Below are 19,656 nucleotides of genomic sequence, written 5' to 3' on the forward strand. Positions count from 1 at the left end.
AAAAACAAATGATCAGTGAACACAGAAAAAAATTCAAAAAGCCAAAATTGCATTTTTTTCGTTCGCCACAATACTACAGAAAATCCTGTAAGAAGCGATGACCATGTCATATGTGTCCCAAAATGTTATCAATAAAGTCCTCTTGCCCTTCAAAAAATAAGCCCCCACACAGCTCCATCAACCCGAAAAACGAAAATGTTACGGGTCTCAGAAAAAATGGTGACACCATAAAAAAAAGTTTTTTTCTTTTGCCAAAACTATTGGAGAAGTTTGGTCTTGCTGTGATCACACTGAGGAGTAGGATCCTATCACCAGGTCATTTTTACCACACTATGTACGCCGTTAAAACCCTTCCCAGAAAAACAGTGTCAGGCTTTTTTTTTCCTCGCACTTTTACTGCACTTGGACTTTTTTCCCGTTTTCTAGTACTATGTGGTAAATGAATGGTGTGATTTATAAGTACCGCTCATCCTGCAAAATAACAAGACCTCACACTATGTGGACAGACAAGAAAAAGTTATAGCCCTTGGAAAAAGCCAAGGAAAAAACAGAAAAAAAACATCAATTGGTTCTGTTGGGAAGGGGTAAAGCTGAAGAAACGCATGTAACAGCAGAATATGGAGGAAGGTGAGATATCACAGGCTGGTGGATACTACCTGCTCCATCGCTGGCAGAGTAACCCATCCCCATGGAGGCCGCTGAGATCTTCTCTTGTAGAAACGGATCCAAAATCTATAAAACATGGGGAACAGTCAGCAGAGGGTTTGGTGATTGGCTCATATTGACAATATACCCAGGGGCATTACTGGGCACAGGGAAGATTGGGAATGAATAGGATTGGCTGTTAGATATGTGATCTCTTCAATTAAAGGGGATGTCTAGTTGGAACAAGTTCTCACTGATCTCTGGATAGGTGATGACTCTTAGATCGGTGGGTTTGGCCGCTATGACCCAATCAGCAGAACAGCACTTATAGATAGAAGTGAGCGAAGTGCAAATGTTCAACCGCCAGTCCGTTCATTCTCTATGGGGGGCGCTGTACTCCGCTTTCTCCTGCATAGAGAATGAATGGAGCGGTGGTCCGGGGAGGGTCTAGCAGGGATTAGTTGGGTTCCCAGCAGATCTAGAAGTTGTCACTTATCATGTGTTGGGGAATAATGACTTCTCCTCTGATAAATGTGCTGATTCCTGTCAGTTGTGGTCGCTGAGTGCGTGTGATGGGATGTGGCTCCGTCCGTTATATTATATCACGTCTTATACCTATAATCTCGCTGATCGCAGGTGTCTGTCTTCACACTCAGATGAGATGGAACAAACTGACCATATAGAACTTTTTTTTTTTTTCTTCAAATTCAAACCGAGCAATCCTATTGGCTGAGTATGAATGCAGTTACCATGGTGACAGAAGTAGCTGCAGATTTAAAGGGACAAGATACTAATATTGTACTAAAGTGTATTTTATTATATAGTTCACATAACTGACTGGGTACACCTTGGTGCTGGTGGGATGGCTTTTTTTTTTTTTAATCAAAAACCATGTTTACTAAGTACCCTATATTATATATATTTCCTATTGCTTTTTACTTACTTATAGCAGGGTATATGTTCATATTGTTTCTATCCTAAGTTTGTCTATTTTCTAATAGATGGGTAAACTTCTTCCTCGCCTTTGAAGCACAGCTTTCAATTATTCCTATTGTAAACGAGGTAAAAAGCTTCGAGCCGAGCACGATCAGACTCCTTCAGTCCCGCAGCAGGTAAATCTGTGACCATCGCCGGCACTCCTGCTGTTCCTAGTACCGATCCCTCTGAGCGGCTGTGCAGTAATGAAGGCTGGATTCACCCCAAACTTGCTCGTCTTTTTTTTCGATTTCCAGTTCTGGTAATTAGTGATACACATGTGTATATCCAGTGGTCAACTCAAAACCTGTGTATGGAAAATTAATTGTTTGCTGTATGCATCTCATTTGTAGGATGCACACTATTCATTTCAATATGGAGCGGAGTAGGAGGAGACTTTCATTGCTGTCGCCCTTTACTTCCTCCCTGCTGATAGGAAATGCCATGCTGTTTGCTTGTGTCCTGTGATTACAGCAGCCTGCAACAGTTTTCAGCGTGCACTCCCCGGCTCAGGCATCAAGCAGTAAATGATAACATTAAAACGCTGCTACCCCTTTGTTAGTCACTTTTTTATCTTCTTCCCCTTCTACGAATGCTATAGTCCGTTATTCTAGAACTGCTCTGAAAATGGTTCTCTCTGGAGTGTTGGGATTTGGGTTTAGGGTGGGTTATGGGAATTGAAGTTCAGATACTTTGTTCATATTTTTACTATGGAATTACTATGTCATGTATGTTATTATTGGAGTTTTTCAATAAAAATGATTTGATTAAAATAAATATGAAATTAAAATTCCTCTGTTCTTGATAAAGCATAGGATTTTTACTAAGAGGTAAATTGCACGTTCCTTGTTTTCCGGGCACTTACTTTACATTTTTGCTAGTTTTGTACGATTACACAATCCCTTTTATAGGCCAGAGCCAGTTGTACATCTCTCCCTAAACTCTTGTTCACACTATATTTTATGCCAGTTTTCTTATATGGTTTCTAGATGTTGTCCAGCTTTGATAAATAATTAGTATTTATACTTTTGCTTTTAGATAGACTTGAAGAATGCAGATCCGGAAAGGGTGGAGAAACAAATTGAGAAGATGTTTGACGTTCCCGCTAGTGACTGTATCCGGGTACGATGCGCTCCAGATCAAAATCATTCCTGTAGGCAAATTTAACTCCGCTGTCTGTACCTTGTCTTTTTATTTTTTTCTACAAAATGTGGCTGGAAAAGGGGCAATGTAGCGAGGAATTTACATCAATTTTTGGTGTTAAAAAAAAAAAAAAAAACCTTTTGTGACGCATCATTTTTGCGCAAAAATGTGCAGCTTCCGATTTTACAACACTCTTGCAACTTTTAGAAATTGGGCTTGGTAAGCTACACAGGTCTAAGAACGACGGGTGACGTTAAAAGTGGATAAAGATACACGGTGGCTCAGGGGTTAGCATTGTTGTTTTGCAGCACTGGGATCCTGGGTTCAAATCCCACCAAGGACGACATCTGCAAGAAGTTTGTATGTTCTCCCTGTGTTTGCGTGGGTTTCCTCCGGGTTCTCCGGTTTTCTCCCACACTCCAAAGACATACTGATAGGGAATGTAGATTGTGAGCCCCGATGGGGGCAGTGATGATAATGTCTGTAAAGTGCTGTGAAATTAATGACGCTATATAAGTGAGTAAAATAAATAAAGATAGATGGAAGTGCTACATAAACATTTATCAAACATCGTGCAACACTTTGATACATTTGGCACAAATAATGGTAACACAACCACAAGCAAAACTGACCTGAGAAAGTCCCTTTATGATACATTTTTCAGAAAGAATTTGAAAGATTTAAAGCGTTAGAAATGAAGAAGATTATCCAATATCCCAGAAAAAGGAAAAGTCTCCAGATGTCTTTATGCCGGATGCCGGTCTGTGTCCATACCTAAAGAAGAGCTGCCAAAAGAATGGGAAAGGAATCCTTTAGTAAACATAAATATCCATTGGGGTTTTAGGTGTTAAAAAAATGATCATATGAAAGATTTTGTGATCTGTGGTTACATGATTGTAATAACAACATTAAAGCCCCATTCAGATGTACAGGTTTTATCCATGAGAAACTGAGCAGAATGATATATAGGTTTGTGGGAGAAGATTCAGTATAAATTGTAATTTATTCATTAGATTTGAGAGTCTTCAGTGGTTGATACCTTTAATGGCTAACTGAAAAGATGGTAACAAATTGCAAGCTTTCCAGACTACTCCGGCTTCTTCATCAGGCAGACCTGAGACCTGAGTAGTCTGGAAAGCCTGCAATTTGTTACCTTTTAATGGCTAATGGAAAAGATGGTATCAACCACTGAGGACTCTCAAATCTAAATACTCTTCTATCTACTGGCTAATACGGTACAAAGATAGATATTTTTCCTGTATCAATTTATTCAGTGGAATCCTGCTGTTTGTACAGATGAGTCCAGTGGGCGGTCCTACTAATGATTGACAGCTATCTTTGCCTGCATGGTCATACAGGGAACTGTCAATCACTTAGTAGGACCGCCCACTGGACTAATGTACATACGGTAGGACTTTCACTGCATAAAATGCCAGTTTTGCTGACTCTCTTCCCACAGATATGTCTATCAGTCTGATCAACTTCTCTGCTCTACAACACCCCCTACAGATCTTATACCATTTCAGCATGACAGGTTCCTTTAATCACCTGCAGATGACATAAGTAGCCATGTTCTGTGTGGCTTACGGAGGGGCTTGATTGCTTGTCAGCTTCAAACAGGTTTCATTTCTTCTGATTCGTTGTAGCCGAGTTCTAAACTGTATTAAGAAATTCATTTCTCTGTTTATTTCTATTAGATGTCGGGGAAGCTTGGAACAAATGTGGAAAGTGTTCTTCAAGAAGTTGTCAGGAGGCTTCCACCGTGAGTACGGACTAATGCGGCTCTATCCATCTTCTCTTTATTAAAGGGAACCTGTCACCTTGGAAAATGCTATGTACCTGCAGGTATAGGGTTAATCTGCAGATAAATATTGTTACAATGCTGCCCGGCCGCCTTATTGATAGTCTAGGTACCGGGAGAAAATTAACTTCTTTCCTCCCTGCAGCCGCCGGCCTTCACTCATCGTTGTGCACGGAGCGGCTACAGTCTTGGATCACAGCACCGCTCGCTATATCAGGGGCGACGGCTGTAAACCCGGCCCGGATTTTGATTGACAGCTTGCTCTGCACAGATGCGCTGCAGAACCACTTAGAATCTGAGTGAAGGAGTAGTATGTTCACAGATAGAGAATATGGCTCATCCACGTGCAGATCTGCTCCACGTCCGATTACATATTTGTGGGAGAAACCCTAGTGGCAGCCTCATATTTCTGACATGGATCCTCTAGTGCTATTTGTGAAACTGCGGCTCCCAGCATAACTTGATGAGAGACCGTCAGTCTGCTGGGACCTGTAGTTTCACTACAGCAGGAGTGTCACAAGCTGCGGACCTCCGCTCACTCCAGCACTGGTCGGCATTTTCAGCACGTGAACGTACGCTATGCTTTCTGGAGACACAAGGGTGTAGATAATTTTATCAAACCCTTGACTGTATGTTTGCTGAACCCTAAGTGGATTATATTGTTCCCACAGTTTCAGTTTTGGGGAATTTAAAGGGTTCTGGCCACTGATTTTCCTTAAAGGGGATCAGTATCCCTGTATGTCTTTGTATATACTTGATAAAGACCTATAACAGGTCGAAACGTTATGTGATGGCGGAATAAACTTTGTCTTTTGGAATTCATCACTCTGGACTGAACGCGGTTTACTTACCTTTATCCCCCTTAACAGGATGTCTTATTTTTGTGTTTTAGTCCCAAGATTGAAAAGGGCAGCCCTCTTAAAGCCCTGCTGTTTGACTCCACGTTTGATCACTACAGAGGCGTCGTAGCAGCATCGCCCTGTGTGGAGGTGACGTGTGTAAAGGCAATAAAATCGTGTCTGCCCACTCTGGCAAGTGCTATGAAGTCAATGAGGTTGGCATACTGACCCCAGAGGAAGTGCCAGCCGAAAAACTAAGTTTTTTTTTAATAATTTTATTAGCCTTTCCCTCTGTCTTCACCAATCAGCCCTCTGTATTGATGATCAGATCAAAGATCTAGACAGGGATTGTCTCACGCTGCATCTCCTTCCTGATTGTATCACTGAGAAGACAGAAGCTGCCCCATCCCATTCTCCAAGAAATGCAGAACCCAATGCATCTGCTGTCCGTGATCCGCTTATTGTCAGAGGACATCATTAGGGACTGCATTTTCTCATTGCTTAAGAAATTGTTGGGGGATCCAGCTAATTGCTGAATAATAAAAGTGCAGCATCGCTCCATTTAAAGCAGTGTTTCCCAAACTCCAGTCCTCATGGCCCCCAACAGGTCAGGTTTTCAGGATTTCCTCAGTATTACACATGTGATGAAAGTATCATCAAGGAATCATGAATTCTCTCACCTGTGCAATACTGTGGAAATCCTGAAGACATGACCTGTGGGGGGCCGTGAGGACTGGAGTTTAGGAAACACTGATTTTAAAGGGACTGTCAGCACAGAATGACTGTTGAAGCCAAGTACAAGCGCTCCGTGGATCACGGCGTGGGCCAATCCTTTATATACTCCTTCCCACCTGCTTGTTTCACCTCTGTCTCCTTCCTTCTCTGGTTCTATGAAGCCAGAGCTGTCAATCAAAGAAGAGGAGGGTGTGGATAGAGGGCAAACAAGCAGGTGGGAAGGTGTATATAAATGATTGGCCCCGTCATGAAGCACCGAGAGTTGGGACTTAGTTTAAACAGTCATTCTGTGCTGACAGTCCCTTTAGGTGAACGAGATCCAGATGCAGCTCATTTCACCGCGTAAGGCTGTGTGCCCACTATGCGTTTTTTAAGCGTTTCCGCAGCGGCAATTCCGCCGCAGGAACGCTTAAATGCTTGGTAGAAGGTCTGCAATGTTCCTCAATGATAATCCGCATGTGCTGTGCACATGCTGCGGAGATTTCCGCTGCGGATTATCATTGCGGAAAAATCCGCAGCACTACCAATTATTTTGCGTAAGCGCGGCGTTTTTGCCGCCATTGACTTGCATTGAATCGCTTAATATCCGCATGACTACATGTACACATGCGGATATTAAGCGATTCTATGTGCGGATGGTACCCGGGTCTGGAGAAGAGGAGACTCTCCTCCAGCCCCGGGTACCATAGTACCTGTTAAAAAACAAAGAATTTAAAATAAAAAATAAACCTTATACTCACCTTCTGATGGCCCCCGGTCTCCTTAGTGATGCGTTCTGGCTCCCCGGCGGCTCGCGATGGTCTAAAAGGACCTTTCATGACGTCATTTAGTCATGTGACGGGTCGCATCGGATAAGGAGACCGGGGGGCATTGGAAGGTGAGTATAATGTTTTTTTACATTTTTTTACCATTTTTATTCTTTTTTTTAACTAACTTGGTCACACTATATAAAATCCATGCCGGTTGCATGGATTTATATAGTGTGACCAAGTTGTCAAGCACTTTTCCATGTGATGCTAAAATCGCTTGGAAAGCGCTTGACAACCCGCATGCGAAATCGCATGTGCAAAACGCGTGACAAACGCTTGTCCCTGGCTGAAAAAAACGCATGTGAAATCCGCATGCCAGGGAGATACAGAAACATTCAGGAAAAAACCGGAGCATTTCTGCATCGTAGGCACATAGCCTTAGAGTGCCGCTGTGCAGGCAAAGACTGCATCCCCCTCTTTCTGAGAATCAGTGGGGCTTGAAGGGGTACGGCCCCCCATCAGTTATAAAGCCATGTCATATCATCAATCATATGAGTGTTATGAGGCAATGGCGTTGTCTTGACAGCCAAGGATCCTACTGAAGGCCTCCATGTCTTCCATGATTGTACAACTATGAAGCCCGTCCCATAACTGGGATTAATAGGAGATTGGTCATTTTACTCTACACTGTAGCGGTAAAGCGATTGGATGTTTTCAGTGACCTGAGCCTGCAAAGTTAAATTCTCCCGTTACATCATTTTTGGCTTCACCACATCTGTTCGTGTTAAAACTAAAAAAAATATCTTCTAGAAATCCTATCGAGTGGATGATGGAATGAAAAAGAAAAAAAAAGATGAAGCGGCAGAATCTCTGGAGTTTATTTTGTTCACTTTGCCTCACCAAGAAAAGTAATAAAAAGATCAGAAAATATTTATAAAAACTACAGCTCTAACTGCAAAAAAAGTCCAGATACAACGAATCTACTGGAAAAAAAGCCCAGATACAACGAATCTACTGGGAAAAAAGCCCAGATACAACGAATCTACTGGAAAAAAGCCCAGATACAACGAATCTACTGGAAAAAAGCCCAGATACAACGAATCTACTGGAAAAAAAGCCCAGATACAACGAATCTACTGGAAAAAAAGCCCAGATACAACGAATCTACTGGAAAAAAAGCCCAGATACAACGAATCTACTGGAAAAAAAGCCCAGATACAACGAATCTACTGGGAAAAAAGCCCAGATACAACGAATCTACTGGGAAAAAAGCCCAGATACAACGAATCTACTGGGAAAAAAGCCCAGATACAACGAATCTACTGGGAAAAAAGCCCAGATACAACGAATCTACTGGGAAAAAAGCCCAGATACAACGAATCTACTGGAAAAAAGCCCAGATACAACGAATCTACTGGGAAAAAAGCCCAGATACAACGAATCTACTGGGAAAAAAGCCCAGATACAACGAATCTACTGGGAAAAAAGCCCAGATACAACGAATCTACTGGGAAAAAAGCCCAGATACAACGAATCTACTGGGAAAAAAGCCCAGATACAACGAATCTACTGGGAAAAAAGCCCAGATACAACGAATCTACTGGGAAAAAAGCCCAGATACAACGAATCTACTGGGAAAAAAGCCCAGATACAACGAATCTACTGGGAAAAAAGCCCAGATACAACGAATCTACTGGGAAAAAAGCCCAGATACAACGAATCTACTGGGGAAAAAAGCCCAGATACAACGAATCTACTGGAAAAAAAAGCCCAGATACAACGAATCTACTGGAAAAAAAAGCCCAGATACAACGAATCTACTGGAAAAAAAAGCCCAGATACAACGAATCTACTGGAAAAAAAAGCCCAGATACAACGAATCTACTGGAAAAAAAAGCCCAGATACAACGAATCTACTGGAAAAAAAAGCCCAGATACAACGAATCTACTGGAAAAAAAAGCCCAGATACAACGAATCTACTGGGAAAAAAGCCCAGATACAACGAATCTACTGGGAAAAAAGCCCAGATACAACGAATCTACTGGGAAAAAAGCCCAGATACAACGAATCTACTGGAAAAAAAAGCCCAGATACAACGAATCTACTGGGAAAAAAGTTTTATAGCTTTTAGAAGGCAAGGATAAAAAACAATTGTAAAAGTGAAGATTATCCCACATGCACTTTGTCACCCAAGGATCTGCATAAACTGCAGCCGGCCCATCTCAGCACCACTTCTTTTGTTTGTGCTTTTTCCTTATTGCTTTCTGTGTCTTTTTAAAAGGGTTTTTCCATCATTTTTTTAAAGTAATTTTTTCCGATATCCAAAGCATTTAAAATTGTGTGCGACCCTGTGCAGGATATAATAGAGCGACATTTTATCACACTAGGAATATTCTTATAGTGCCACTAGATGGCGCTCTAATCCTGCATGCAGTAGTGATGCTCCTCGGTGCTGCTTTCTATGAATATACATGGATGTTTGGTGCCCAGGAGAGTGCAGAGCTGAAAGGGGAATCTGTTATTAAAGCAAATAAAATGCCAATATTGTGTTATGGAAAGTTCTGCAAATTAAAATACAATTTTGTGTTTTTATTGCCATTCAATACAAATCTCTTGTGGCCGCATGATGGTTCTCAGCTGGTTACAGTGCGATTAGCAGAGCTCTCTGATGTGGTATTTAGGCTCTGGGAAGTTATAACATATATGTTGATAGATCCAAAATAGTTTTACATCCAAAATTCAGTGCTGACTAATCTCACAGCATTTCTGACTTAAATGAATGTAACTAGATGAAATACTATTTTTGCTGCATGCAGCCACCACCAGGGGGAGCTGTTGACATGTGATTATGTACAGCTAGTATTGGACCCAACCGCAGCAGTAGAAGTCTGTCTCCAGTGAGCGCCCTCTAGTGCCAGCTGTATATAGCTGTAGTGAACTCATGCAGTGCTGGGTCTCAGAGCCGTTGCTACCTTCTTTTATGGCTGATTTGTACCTGATATTCAATGTAGAATTTGATGAATCTGCACTAATTGTGAATATATATTACTCTCATTGTTTCTAAGATATGCTGGGCAAGTAGGTTATCTAATGGCTGGGATGAAGGACGCACAGGAAGCACAAATAGGAGACACTCTGCATTTACTGAAGCAGCCAGTGGCTCTGCCCGGCTTTAAGCCTGCGAAACCCATGGTGTTTGCAGGTGAGTTGAACCCTAATACAAATTAAATGGTCCCTGTACTTGATCTCATTCAATAGATAATGTGCAAAATCCCTTTATAAAGTTCAATTAAGTTGGAGTTACTTTTCAGGGGTTAGATAGCCTAAAAGTGTCGGCCGGTAGGGTCTCCCTTCTGTCTAAGTGTAATTTGTCTCTAGCAGCAGAAACCCCCCTATATGGATTGCCGGAAGTGGGGCTTGGCCTTCGACTCTCTGCTCCTGCCTGTCAAACTGTATATGCAGGCTTAACAGAGATTCAGTCTTTCAGTTACTTGTAGGCATCTCATTAAGCAATGTCGGAAGCAATACGTGATGAGTAATGAGAGAAAGGATGTCCCAGGACCTATAGTGCTGACAGAATGCTGTCAGAGGAATCGTCCACTCCAAAAGAGTGGATGGCAAGTTACAGAGCATGTGTATTGGTACTGTTCCAGGACATACTGTTTTATCTACAGTCCATTTAGAATCAAAACTCTGTTCTACATAATATTGTACATGGAACAGAGTATTATGCCAATGTAACTGCAACACGCATCGAAGTCAAAATCTCTGCAGAATTACACCTATAGCCCCCTCAGACTATGCAAAACACCAATTGAGCTTTAACAACTTCAGCTCAAGTGCTCAAAAACTGTAACGGGGTCGGAAAGCTATTGTACAGTATACAGTATATATTTTATTAGCGTAATATTAAAACCTGTATTACAAGAGCACTTAGTTCAAGATTCAGCCTCCAGATGGCGTGACATCAGAGATTAGACACATCTGCAAGAGCGTCCTCAACAATGAATATATAGTCAATCACAGGGACTAGACGTGTAATGTATCAGTACAACAGTATAACGAGTGTTGTGTAGAGATGAGCGAACCCGAACTGTAAAGTTTGGGGTTCATACCGGACACCTAGTGTCCAATGCTGAACTCCGAACACTGACAAGTCCGTTTTAAGAGTGAGAGACCTCCTAGCCCTTACTACGACCATTTTACAGCATCAAAGTTTGTGTCTCTATTGACTTCTATGGGGTTTGGATTCAAGTTCTGGTACCCGAACCGAACTTTGGACTAAAGTTTGGTCGAAACCGAACATCCACGGGGTTCGCTCATCCCTAGTGTAGTGTAAATTCTACATATTTTGCGCCTGAGTACCAGTAATGAGGAGATCCTTACCCATTATGTACCTGCCACTCTCCTAAACACGCGTTTCACTTTTTTAGCTTCTTCAGAGGGACACAGAGTATACCAAACACTGCCCCCCGGGCACCAGATGTACCCCACTGTATCAATTCCTTTAAGGCTAAAGTTACAGCTATAGAATAGATTGACCTTGACAATTCAAGTGCTTTCTTGTGGGAAGTATGTGCACCTCCCGATCATTTCAGTGGAGAGCGACCATTCCCAGCCACCTCTATTGAGAATCCATGACCGACACAGGCGCTGTACCCTCGCCTGTCACACTTTAGTAATCCTACTAATTCCTTGTAACAGCCAGGAACGCCTCCATGATTGGATTAGGAACGGTGATCACAGAGTAGATAAATGCCAGAGAACCTTTATTCTGCAGCCGCATCTTTCATCCCATTAGACTCGGCCTATTTTACCGAAGCCGAGATAATTGAGGAGAGATGTAAGGAAGGAACCTCACGATCCTCCAGGACTAGTCAGCTCAGAGCCGTGACGTGTGGACAAGGTTTTTCTACATTGTGGGGTTGGTAATGACACGCCACCGTGACACATAATGCATGGACTGTCTCCTCTCATTTGTTCTTTGAAGCTTGTTTTCCTCGTGAGTGATGCTCGGCGCATGAGAAAAGCCCAAACAATTAACATCAAATGGGTTTTCTGCGATTTGTAAAATCCTGTGCCCCGCTGATCCCCCGCTGCGGCTCCCCACAGGTGGATTATAATGAGGGCAATCCGGGCTACCGCCCGGGGCCTCGGGTCTCTATGGCCGGATTGCCCTCATTATATGTGCAGCCCCGCGGCACATACCGGCAGACAGTGGCAGGGGGGGCCCCGGACCACTCCCCCAGCAGCGGTGCACAGCCGCTGCTTCTTCAGCCGGGCCAGCACTGCAGCAGTTAACTTCCCTGTGCTGGCCCGGCCGCGTCACTGCTAGGAGACACGGCCCTGTGCGCGGCCGTGTCTCCTAGCTGTGACGTCACGCAGTGCGCGCCCGGCCTGCACTGCTACTTACCACCGGAGAGGAGCAGGAGCCAGGAGGACTGGAGCCAAGCCGGGGGATGGTGAGTGTGTGTGTGTGTGTGTGTGTGTGTGTGTGTGAGTCTGTCTGTGTGTATGTGTATGTATGTATGTGTGTGCAGGCAGATATCATTGTGTGATGTCGGTTTATATGTATTTTTGTGTTTCAAATGTGTTTATGCGTGTATGTATATGTCTGTATATGTTTGTGTGTGTGCGTGACTGCGTGCGGCCTCCTGCTGAGTATAGATGGTGCCGTGTGGCCTCCTGCTGTCTCTGGGGGGGGCGCCGTGCTGCCTCATGCTGTGTATAGATGGCTCCGTGCGGCCTCCCGCTGTGTATAGATGGCACCGTGTGGCCTCCTGCTGTCTCTGGGAGGGGGCGCCGTGCGGCCTCCCGCTGTGTATAGATGGCTCCGTGCGGCCTCCTGCTGTGTATAGGTGGCGCCGTGCGGCCTCCCGCTGTGTATAGATGGCACCGTGCGGCCTCCCACTGTGTATAGATGGCACCGTGTGGCTTCCCGCTGTGTATAGATGGCACCGTGCGGCCTCCCGCTGTGTATAGATGGCTACGTGCGGCTTCCCGCTGTGTATAGATGGCTACGTGCGGCTCCTGCCGTGTATAGATGGCTCTGTGCTGCCTCACGCTGTGTATAGATGGCTCCGTGCTGCCTCACGCTGTGTATAGATGGCTCCGTGCTGCCTCACGCTGTGTATAGATGGCTCCGTGCGGCCTCCCGCTGTGTATAGATGGCACCGTGTGGCCTCCCGCTGTGTATAGATGGCACCGTGTGGCTCCCTGCTGTGTATAGATGGCACCGTGCGGCTCCCTGCTGTGTATAGATGGCACCGTACGGCCTCCTGCTGTGTATAGATGGCACCGTGCGGCCTCCTGCTGTGTATAGATGGCACCGTGCGGCCTCCTGCTGTGTATAGATGGCACCGTGCGGCCTCCTGCTGTGTATAGATGGCACCGTGCGGCCTCCTGCTGTGTATAGATGGCACCGTGCGGCCTCCTGCTGTGTATAGATGGCACCGTGCGGCCTCCTGCTGTGTATAGATGGCACCGTGCGGCTCCCTGCTGTGTATAGATAGCTACGTGCGGCCTCCCGCTGTGTATAGATGGCTACGTGCGGCCTCCCGCTGTGTATAGATGGCTACGTGCGGCCTCCCACTGTGTATAGATGGCACTGTGCGGCTCCCTGCTGTGTATAGATAGCTACGTGCGGCCTCCCGCTGTGTCTAGATGGCTACGTGTGGCCTCCCGCTGTGTATAGATGGCTACGTGCGGCCTCCCACTGTGTATAGATGGCACTGTGCGGCTCCCTGCTGTGTATAGATAGCTACGTGCGGCCTCCCGCTGTGTCTAGATGGCTACGTGTGGCCTCCCGCTGTGTATAGATGGCTACATGCAGCCTCCCGTTGTGTATAAATGGCTACGTGTGGCCTCCCGCTGTGTATAGATGGCTACGTGCGGCCTCCTGCTGTGTATAGATGGCTACGTGCGGCCTCCCGCTGTGTATAGATGGCTACGTGTGGCCTCCCGCTGTGTATAGATGGCTACGTGTGGCCTCCCGCTGTGTATAGATGGCTACGTGCGGCCTCCCGCTGTGTATAGATGGCGCAGTGCGGCCTCCTGCTGTGTATAGATGGTTACGTGTGCTTAATATTGAGTCATAAAATTACCTGCCAGGGACATGCGGATGTGAAGCGTTCTTCACATGCATTTCCGCATGCGGGTTGACAAGCGCTTTCCAAGCGATTTTAGCATCACTTGGAAAGTACTTGACAACTTGGTCACACTATATAAATCCATGCAACCGGCATGGATTTATATAGTGTGACCGTAAAAGAATGGTAAAAAATAAATATATAATTACCTTCTGATGGCCTGCCGACGTCAGCGGTCGCGTGACCCGTCACATGACTAAATGACGTCACGGCAGGTCCTTTTCAGACCATCGTGAGCTGCCGGCAAGCCAGGACGCATCGGATAAAGACACCGGGGGCCATCAGAAGGTAAGTATAATATTTTATATTTTATTTTATTCTTTTTTTACAGGTTCTATGGTACCCGGGTCCGGAGGAGAGTCTCCTTTTCTCCAAACCCGGGTACCATCCGCACATTGAAGCGCATGGAATCTGCATGTACAGATCCAGTGATGCGGATTCCATGTGTTCTAATGCAAGTCAATGGCGGCGAAAGCGCCACGCTTCCGCAAAATAATTGTTATTGCTGCGGATTTTTCCGCAATGATAATCCGCAGCGGAAATTTCCGCAGCATGTGCACAGCACATGCGGATTATCATTGGGGAACATGGCAGACCTTCTACCAAGCGTTTTTTAAGCGTTTCTGCAGAGGAATTGCCGCTGCGGAAAAGCTTAAAAAACGCGTAGTGGGCACACAGCATAAAAAAAATTATTATAATTAATATTGTGACAAATTAATTTCACGTGAACTATCACATGATCTATCACAGGGGATCATGTGACATGTCATACATACAGGTATGTGTGCATGTGTGTGTGTGTGGGGGGGGGAAGGGCCGCGCCTTCTAAACTGCCCGGGGCACTTGCTACTCTTAATCCACCCCTGCGGCTCCCCCACACCCACCACCATGCGGCCATACAATAATATAGTATTCGGACTATAAGACGCACCCCCCACTTTCCTCCAAAATTTTGGAGGAAAAAAGTGCATCTTATAGTCTGAAAAATACTGTAATTATTAAGAATAGGAGATTTTTTTATTTTTTTTTTAAATGTAGGTACAATTCAATTATTCCCAAGATCTCACCCCATGGATGGATCCTTTGTATTTGCTATTGGTGGAGGAAGGGCATTGCTAACAATAGGAATTCCAGAGAATGGAGGACTTAACTACAACTCCCAGTATGTCCTTAGCAATGGTAAGGAGATACTGGGAGTTGTTACCAGTCATCATCAGACTGTGGACCGTATAGGAACCAATGTACTGATTAGATGCAAAAAAAGTAACTTACATTTTGGGATATATATTACATGATTTAGGTCCAATAATTTTGAGCAGATTAGTGTGAATCTGAGACCCTGATCACTCAGAAGATCTCTTAGAAGTGAAGAGGTGAGGAGACATGACTGTGACTTTCTGCTGCATTTGCTCCGCTCAGTGTACTCTCCTATCTACTGAGCTGCGCTCTTCTAGGAGGTCTTTTAAGCAAAGGAGCAAAGGATTGGGGTCCCCACAAATCTGCTCAGAATTAATGACCCTAAACCACATTAAAAACATCCCAAAAGTTGATTTACTCTTTAAGGTTAATTTACTTACACACACACACACACTGTATACGGCGTACGCAACACACACACACACACTGTATACTCCGTACGCACCACACACACACTGTATACGCCGTACGCACCACACACACACTGTATACGCCGTACGCACCACACATACACTGTATACGGCGTACGCACCACACATACACACTGTATACTCCGTACGCACCACACACACACACTGTATACGCCGTACGCACCACACATACACTGTATACTCCGTACGCACCACACATACACTGTATACGGCGTAAGCACCACACATACACACTGTATACTCCGTACGCACGACACACACACACTGTATACGCCGTACGCACCACACATACACTGTATACGCCGTACGCACCACACATACACTGTATACGCCGTACACACCACACATACACACTGTATACTCCATACGCAACACACACACACACTGAATACGGCTTACGCACCACATACACTGTATACGCCGTACGCACCACACACACACACACTGTATACTCCATACGCAACACACACACACACACTGTATACGCCGTACGCACCACACATACACTGTATACGCCGTACGCACCACACACACACACTGTATACTCCGTACGCAACACACACACACACTGTATACTCCATACGCAACACACATACACACTGAATACGGCTTACGCACCACATACACTGTATACGCCGTACGCACCACACACACACACACATACACTGTATACGCCGTACGCACCACACACACACACACACTGTATACTCCATACGCAACACACACACACACTGTATACGCCGTACGCACCACCACACACACACACACACACACTCTGTATGCGCCGTTAGCACCACACACACGGTATACGCCGTACGCAGCCTCTTGCGTGGTAACACCAGCGGAACACTGTCGCAAACACGCCGCCGCCGGGATCAGCCGAATGATTCACTGACTGCCGCCATCTTAGTACAGGAGGAGCGCATGCGCAGTTTTAATGTGACCGCCGCTATCTGCCTGCACAAAGATGGCGGCAGTCTGATTTACTGCGAGGGGAGACAGCTCAAACGAGAGAACACATGAGGGAAGAAGACAGCACAGGGGTGGAGAGAGAGAGCAGACAAGGGGGAGAGCACATGGGGTACACAGGTCAAAGAAGAGATCTCATGAGAGGAGAAGACAGCACATGGGGGAGAGAGAAAGTGCACAGGGGGAGAGAGACAGAGCACAGGGGGGAGACAGCTCAAACGGGACAGCACATGAGGGGAGAACACAGCACAGGAAGGAGAGAGACAGCAGACAAGGGGGAGAGCACATGGGGTACACAGGTCAAAGAAGAGAGCACATGAGAGGAGAAGACAGCAGATGGGGGAGAGAGAAAGTGCACAGGGGGAAAGAGACAGAGCACAGGGGGAGAGAGCTCAAACGGGACAGCACATGAGGGGAGAACACAGCACAGGAAGGAGAGAGACAGCAGACAAGGGGAAGAGCACATGGGGTAGACAGGTCAAAGAAGAGATCACAGACGGGAGAAGTCAGCACATGGGGGAAAGAGAGAGCGGATAGGTGGGTGAGCACATGGGGGGGAGAGATTCTCAGCACTGCAAAGCCTGCCCCCATCGTGACATTACTGCCCTCCCGATGCGATAGCATCGGGCCTCCATCTAGTATATACAGTACAGACCAAAAGTTTGGACATACCTTCTCATTTAAAGATTTTTCTGTATTTTCATGACTATGAAAATTGTACATTCACACTGAAGGCATCAAAACTATGAATTAACACATGTGGAATTATATACTTAACAAAAAAGTGTGAAACAACTGAAAATATGTCTTATATTCTAGGTTCTTCAAAGTAGCCACCTTTTTCTTTGATGACTGCTTTGCACACTCCTGGCATTCTCTTGATGAGCTTCAAGAGGTAGTCACCGGAAATGGTCTTCCAACAATCTTGAAGGAGTTCCCAGGGATGCTTAGCACTTGTTGGCCCTTTTGCCTTCACTCTGCGGTCCAGCTCACCCCAAACCATCTCGATTGGGTTCAGGTCTGGTGACTGTGGAGGCCAGGTCATCTGGCGTAGCACCCCATCACTCTCCTTCTTAGTCAAATAGCCCTTACACAGCCTGGAAGTGTGTTTGGGGTCATTGTCCTGTTGGAAAATAAATGATGGTCCAACTAAACGCAAACTGGATGGAATAGCATGCCGCTGCAAGATGCTGTGGTAGCCATGCTGGTTCAGTATACCTTCAATTTTGAATAAATCCCCAACAGTGTCACCAGCAAAGCACCCCCACACCATCACACCTCCTCCTCCATGCTTCACGGTGGGAACCAGGCATGTAGAGTCCATCCGTTCACCTTTTCTGCGTCGCAGAAAGACACGGTGGTTGGAACCAAAGATCTCAAATTTGGACTCATCAGACCAAAGCACAGATTTCCACTGGTCTAATGTCCATTCTTTGTGTTCTTTAGCCCAAACAAGTCTCTTCTGCTTGTTGCCTGTCCTTAGCAGTGGTTTTCTAGCAGCTATTTTACCATGAAGGCCTGCTGCACAAAGTCTCCTCTTAACAGTTGTTGTAGAGATGTGTCTGCTGCTAGAACTCTGTGTGGCATTGACCTGGTCTCTAATCTGATCTGCTGTTAACCTGCGATTTCTGAGGCTGGTGACTCAGATAAACTTATTCTCAGAAGCAGAGGTGACTCTTGGTCTTCCTTTCCTGGGGCGGTCCTCATGTCAGCCAGTTTCTTTGTAGCGCTTGATGGTCTTTGCAACTGCACTTGGGGACACTTTCAAAGTTTTCCCAATTTTTCAGACTGACTGACCTTCATTTCTTAAAGTAATGATGGCCACTCGTTTTTCTTTACTTAGCTGCTTTTTTCTTGCCATAATACAAATTCTAACAGTCTATTCAGTAGGACTATCAGCTGTGTATCCACCAGGCTTCTGCACAACACAACTGATGGTCCCAACTCCATTTATAAGGCAAGAAATCCCACTTATTAAACCTGACAGGGCACACCTGTGAAGTGAAAACCATTTCCGGTGACTACCTCTTGAAGCTCATCAAGAGAATGCCAAGAGTGTGCATAGCGGTCATCAAAGCAAAAGGTGGCTACTTTGAAGAACCTAGAATATAAGACATATTTTCAGTTGTTTCACACTTTTTTGTTAAGTATATAATTCCACATGTGTTAATTCATAGTTTTGATGCCTTCAGTGTGAATGTACAATTTTCATAGTCATGAAAATACAGAAAAATCTTTAAATGAGGTGTGTCCAAACTTTTGGTCTGTACTGTATATATATTACATATTCTACAAGCAGGGCTTGTGGATTGTCCATTATTATAATATACAACATATAAAGTGCAGTGCAGGAGGGGAAGGCGAAGGACATGACTAATTCCCCCCAAATATTAATGATAGTGTGTAAAATAATCACAGGCTGCAATTACCCACAATGTTTTTTAGTTTTGTTTTTTTAAACAATTAAAATCAACTTTTTCTTGTGGTTGTAAAAGTGAAATAACAGTGAGAGCCATGATGACATCACAATGCACATGACATCATAGACATGACAGTTGGAGTAGAATGTATGAAGTTCTGCACCAGAGCCATCTTGTGTCACTAGGATCTGACAGCTGGAAGGGGACGAGTCCAGGTAGGGAGCACATTACTTTTAAGCTTTGGTATACTTATAGCGTATCCACCGGATTTATCATGGATCTCCAGAAACACTCTGTAATAAGACATTTTCAGGACCACCCCTTACCTAAATGAGGAGTCACTGATGATCTGTTGATATTAACAAGTATGGCAGCTAAACCCCCAGCAATGAGCTGCTATATTGCTGGGGAAGCAGCGTTTTCCATGCCCCCTATAGCAGGAGGATGACAATGTGATGATACATATTTGTTGGGGGTCTTCCAGCGCTTTGCACTGGCTCCCCACTATGGCAGACTACAATGGCGCTCGCCCCCTATGTCACCCCTATGCTCTAGTAAGGCATGTAGATAGGGGGGGCTCAAGTTGGGACATCTTTATGGGGC

The 19,656-nt window shown here is 45.0% G+C and overlaps 1 long non-coding RNA gene across 1 annotated transcript in view; it reads right to left on the reverse strand.

Moving 5' to 3' along the window:
• Window positions 1-655: 655 nt before the first annotated feature.
• The window catches only part of LOC141244118 (uncharacterized), a 57,864-nt gene continuing 38,863 nt past the window's right edge, over window positions 656-19,656 (reverse strand). Inside the window, exons 2-3 of the long non-coding RNA XR_012308093.1 lie at window positions 3,396-3,548; window positions 656-732 (exon numbers count right to left, since the gene is read on the reverse strand). This is a non-coding gene — a long non-coding RNA (uncharacterized lncRNA). The remainder of the gene's footprint in view (window positions 733-3,395; window positions 3,549-19,656) is intronic.

This window comes from Phyllobates terribilis, unplaced genomic scaffold (assembly GCF_046119375.1).
Source record: "Phyllobates terribilis strain yellow unplaced genomic scaffold, ASM4611937v1 Scaffold_1450__1_contigs__length_283581, whole genome shotgun sequence".
In the NCBI taxonomy this organism is placed as follows: Eukaryota; Metazoa; Chordata; class Amphibia; order Anura; family Dendrobatidae; genus Phyllobates; species Phyllobates terribilis.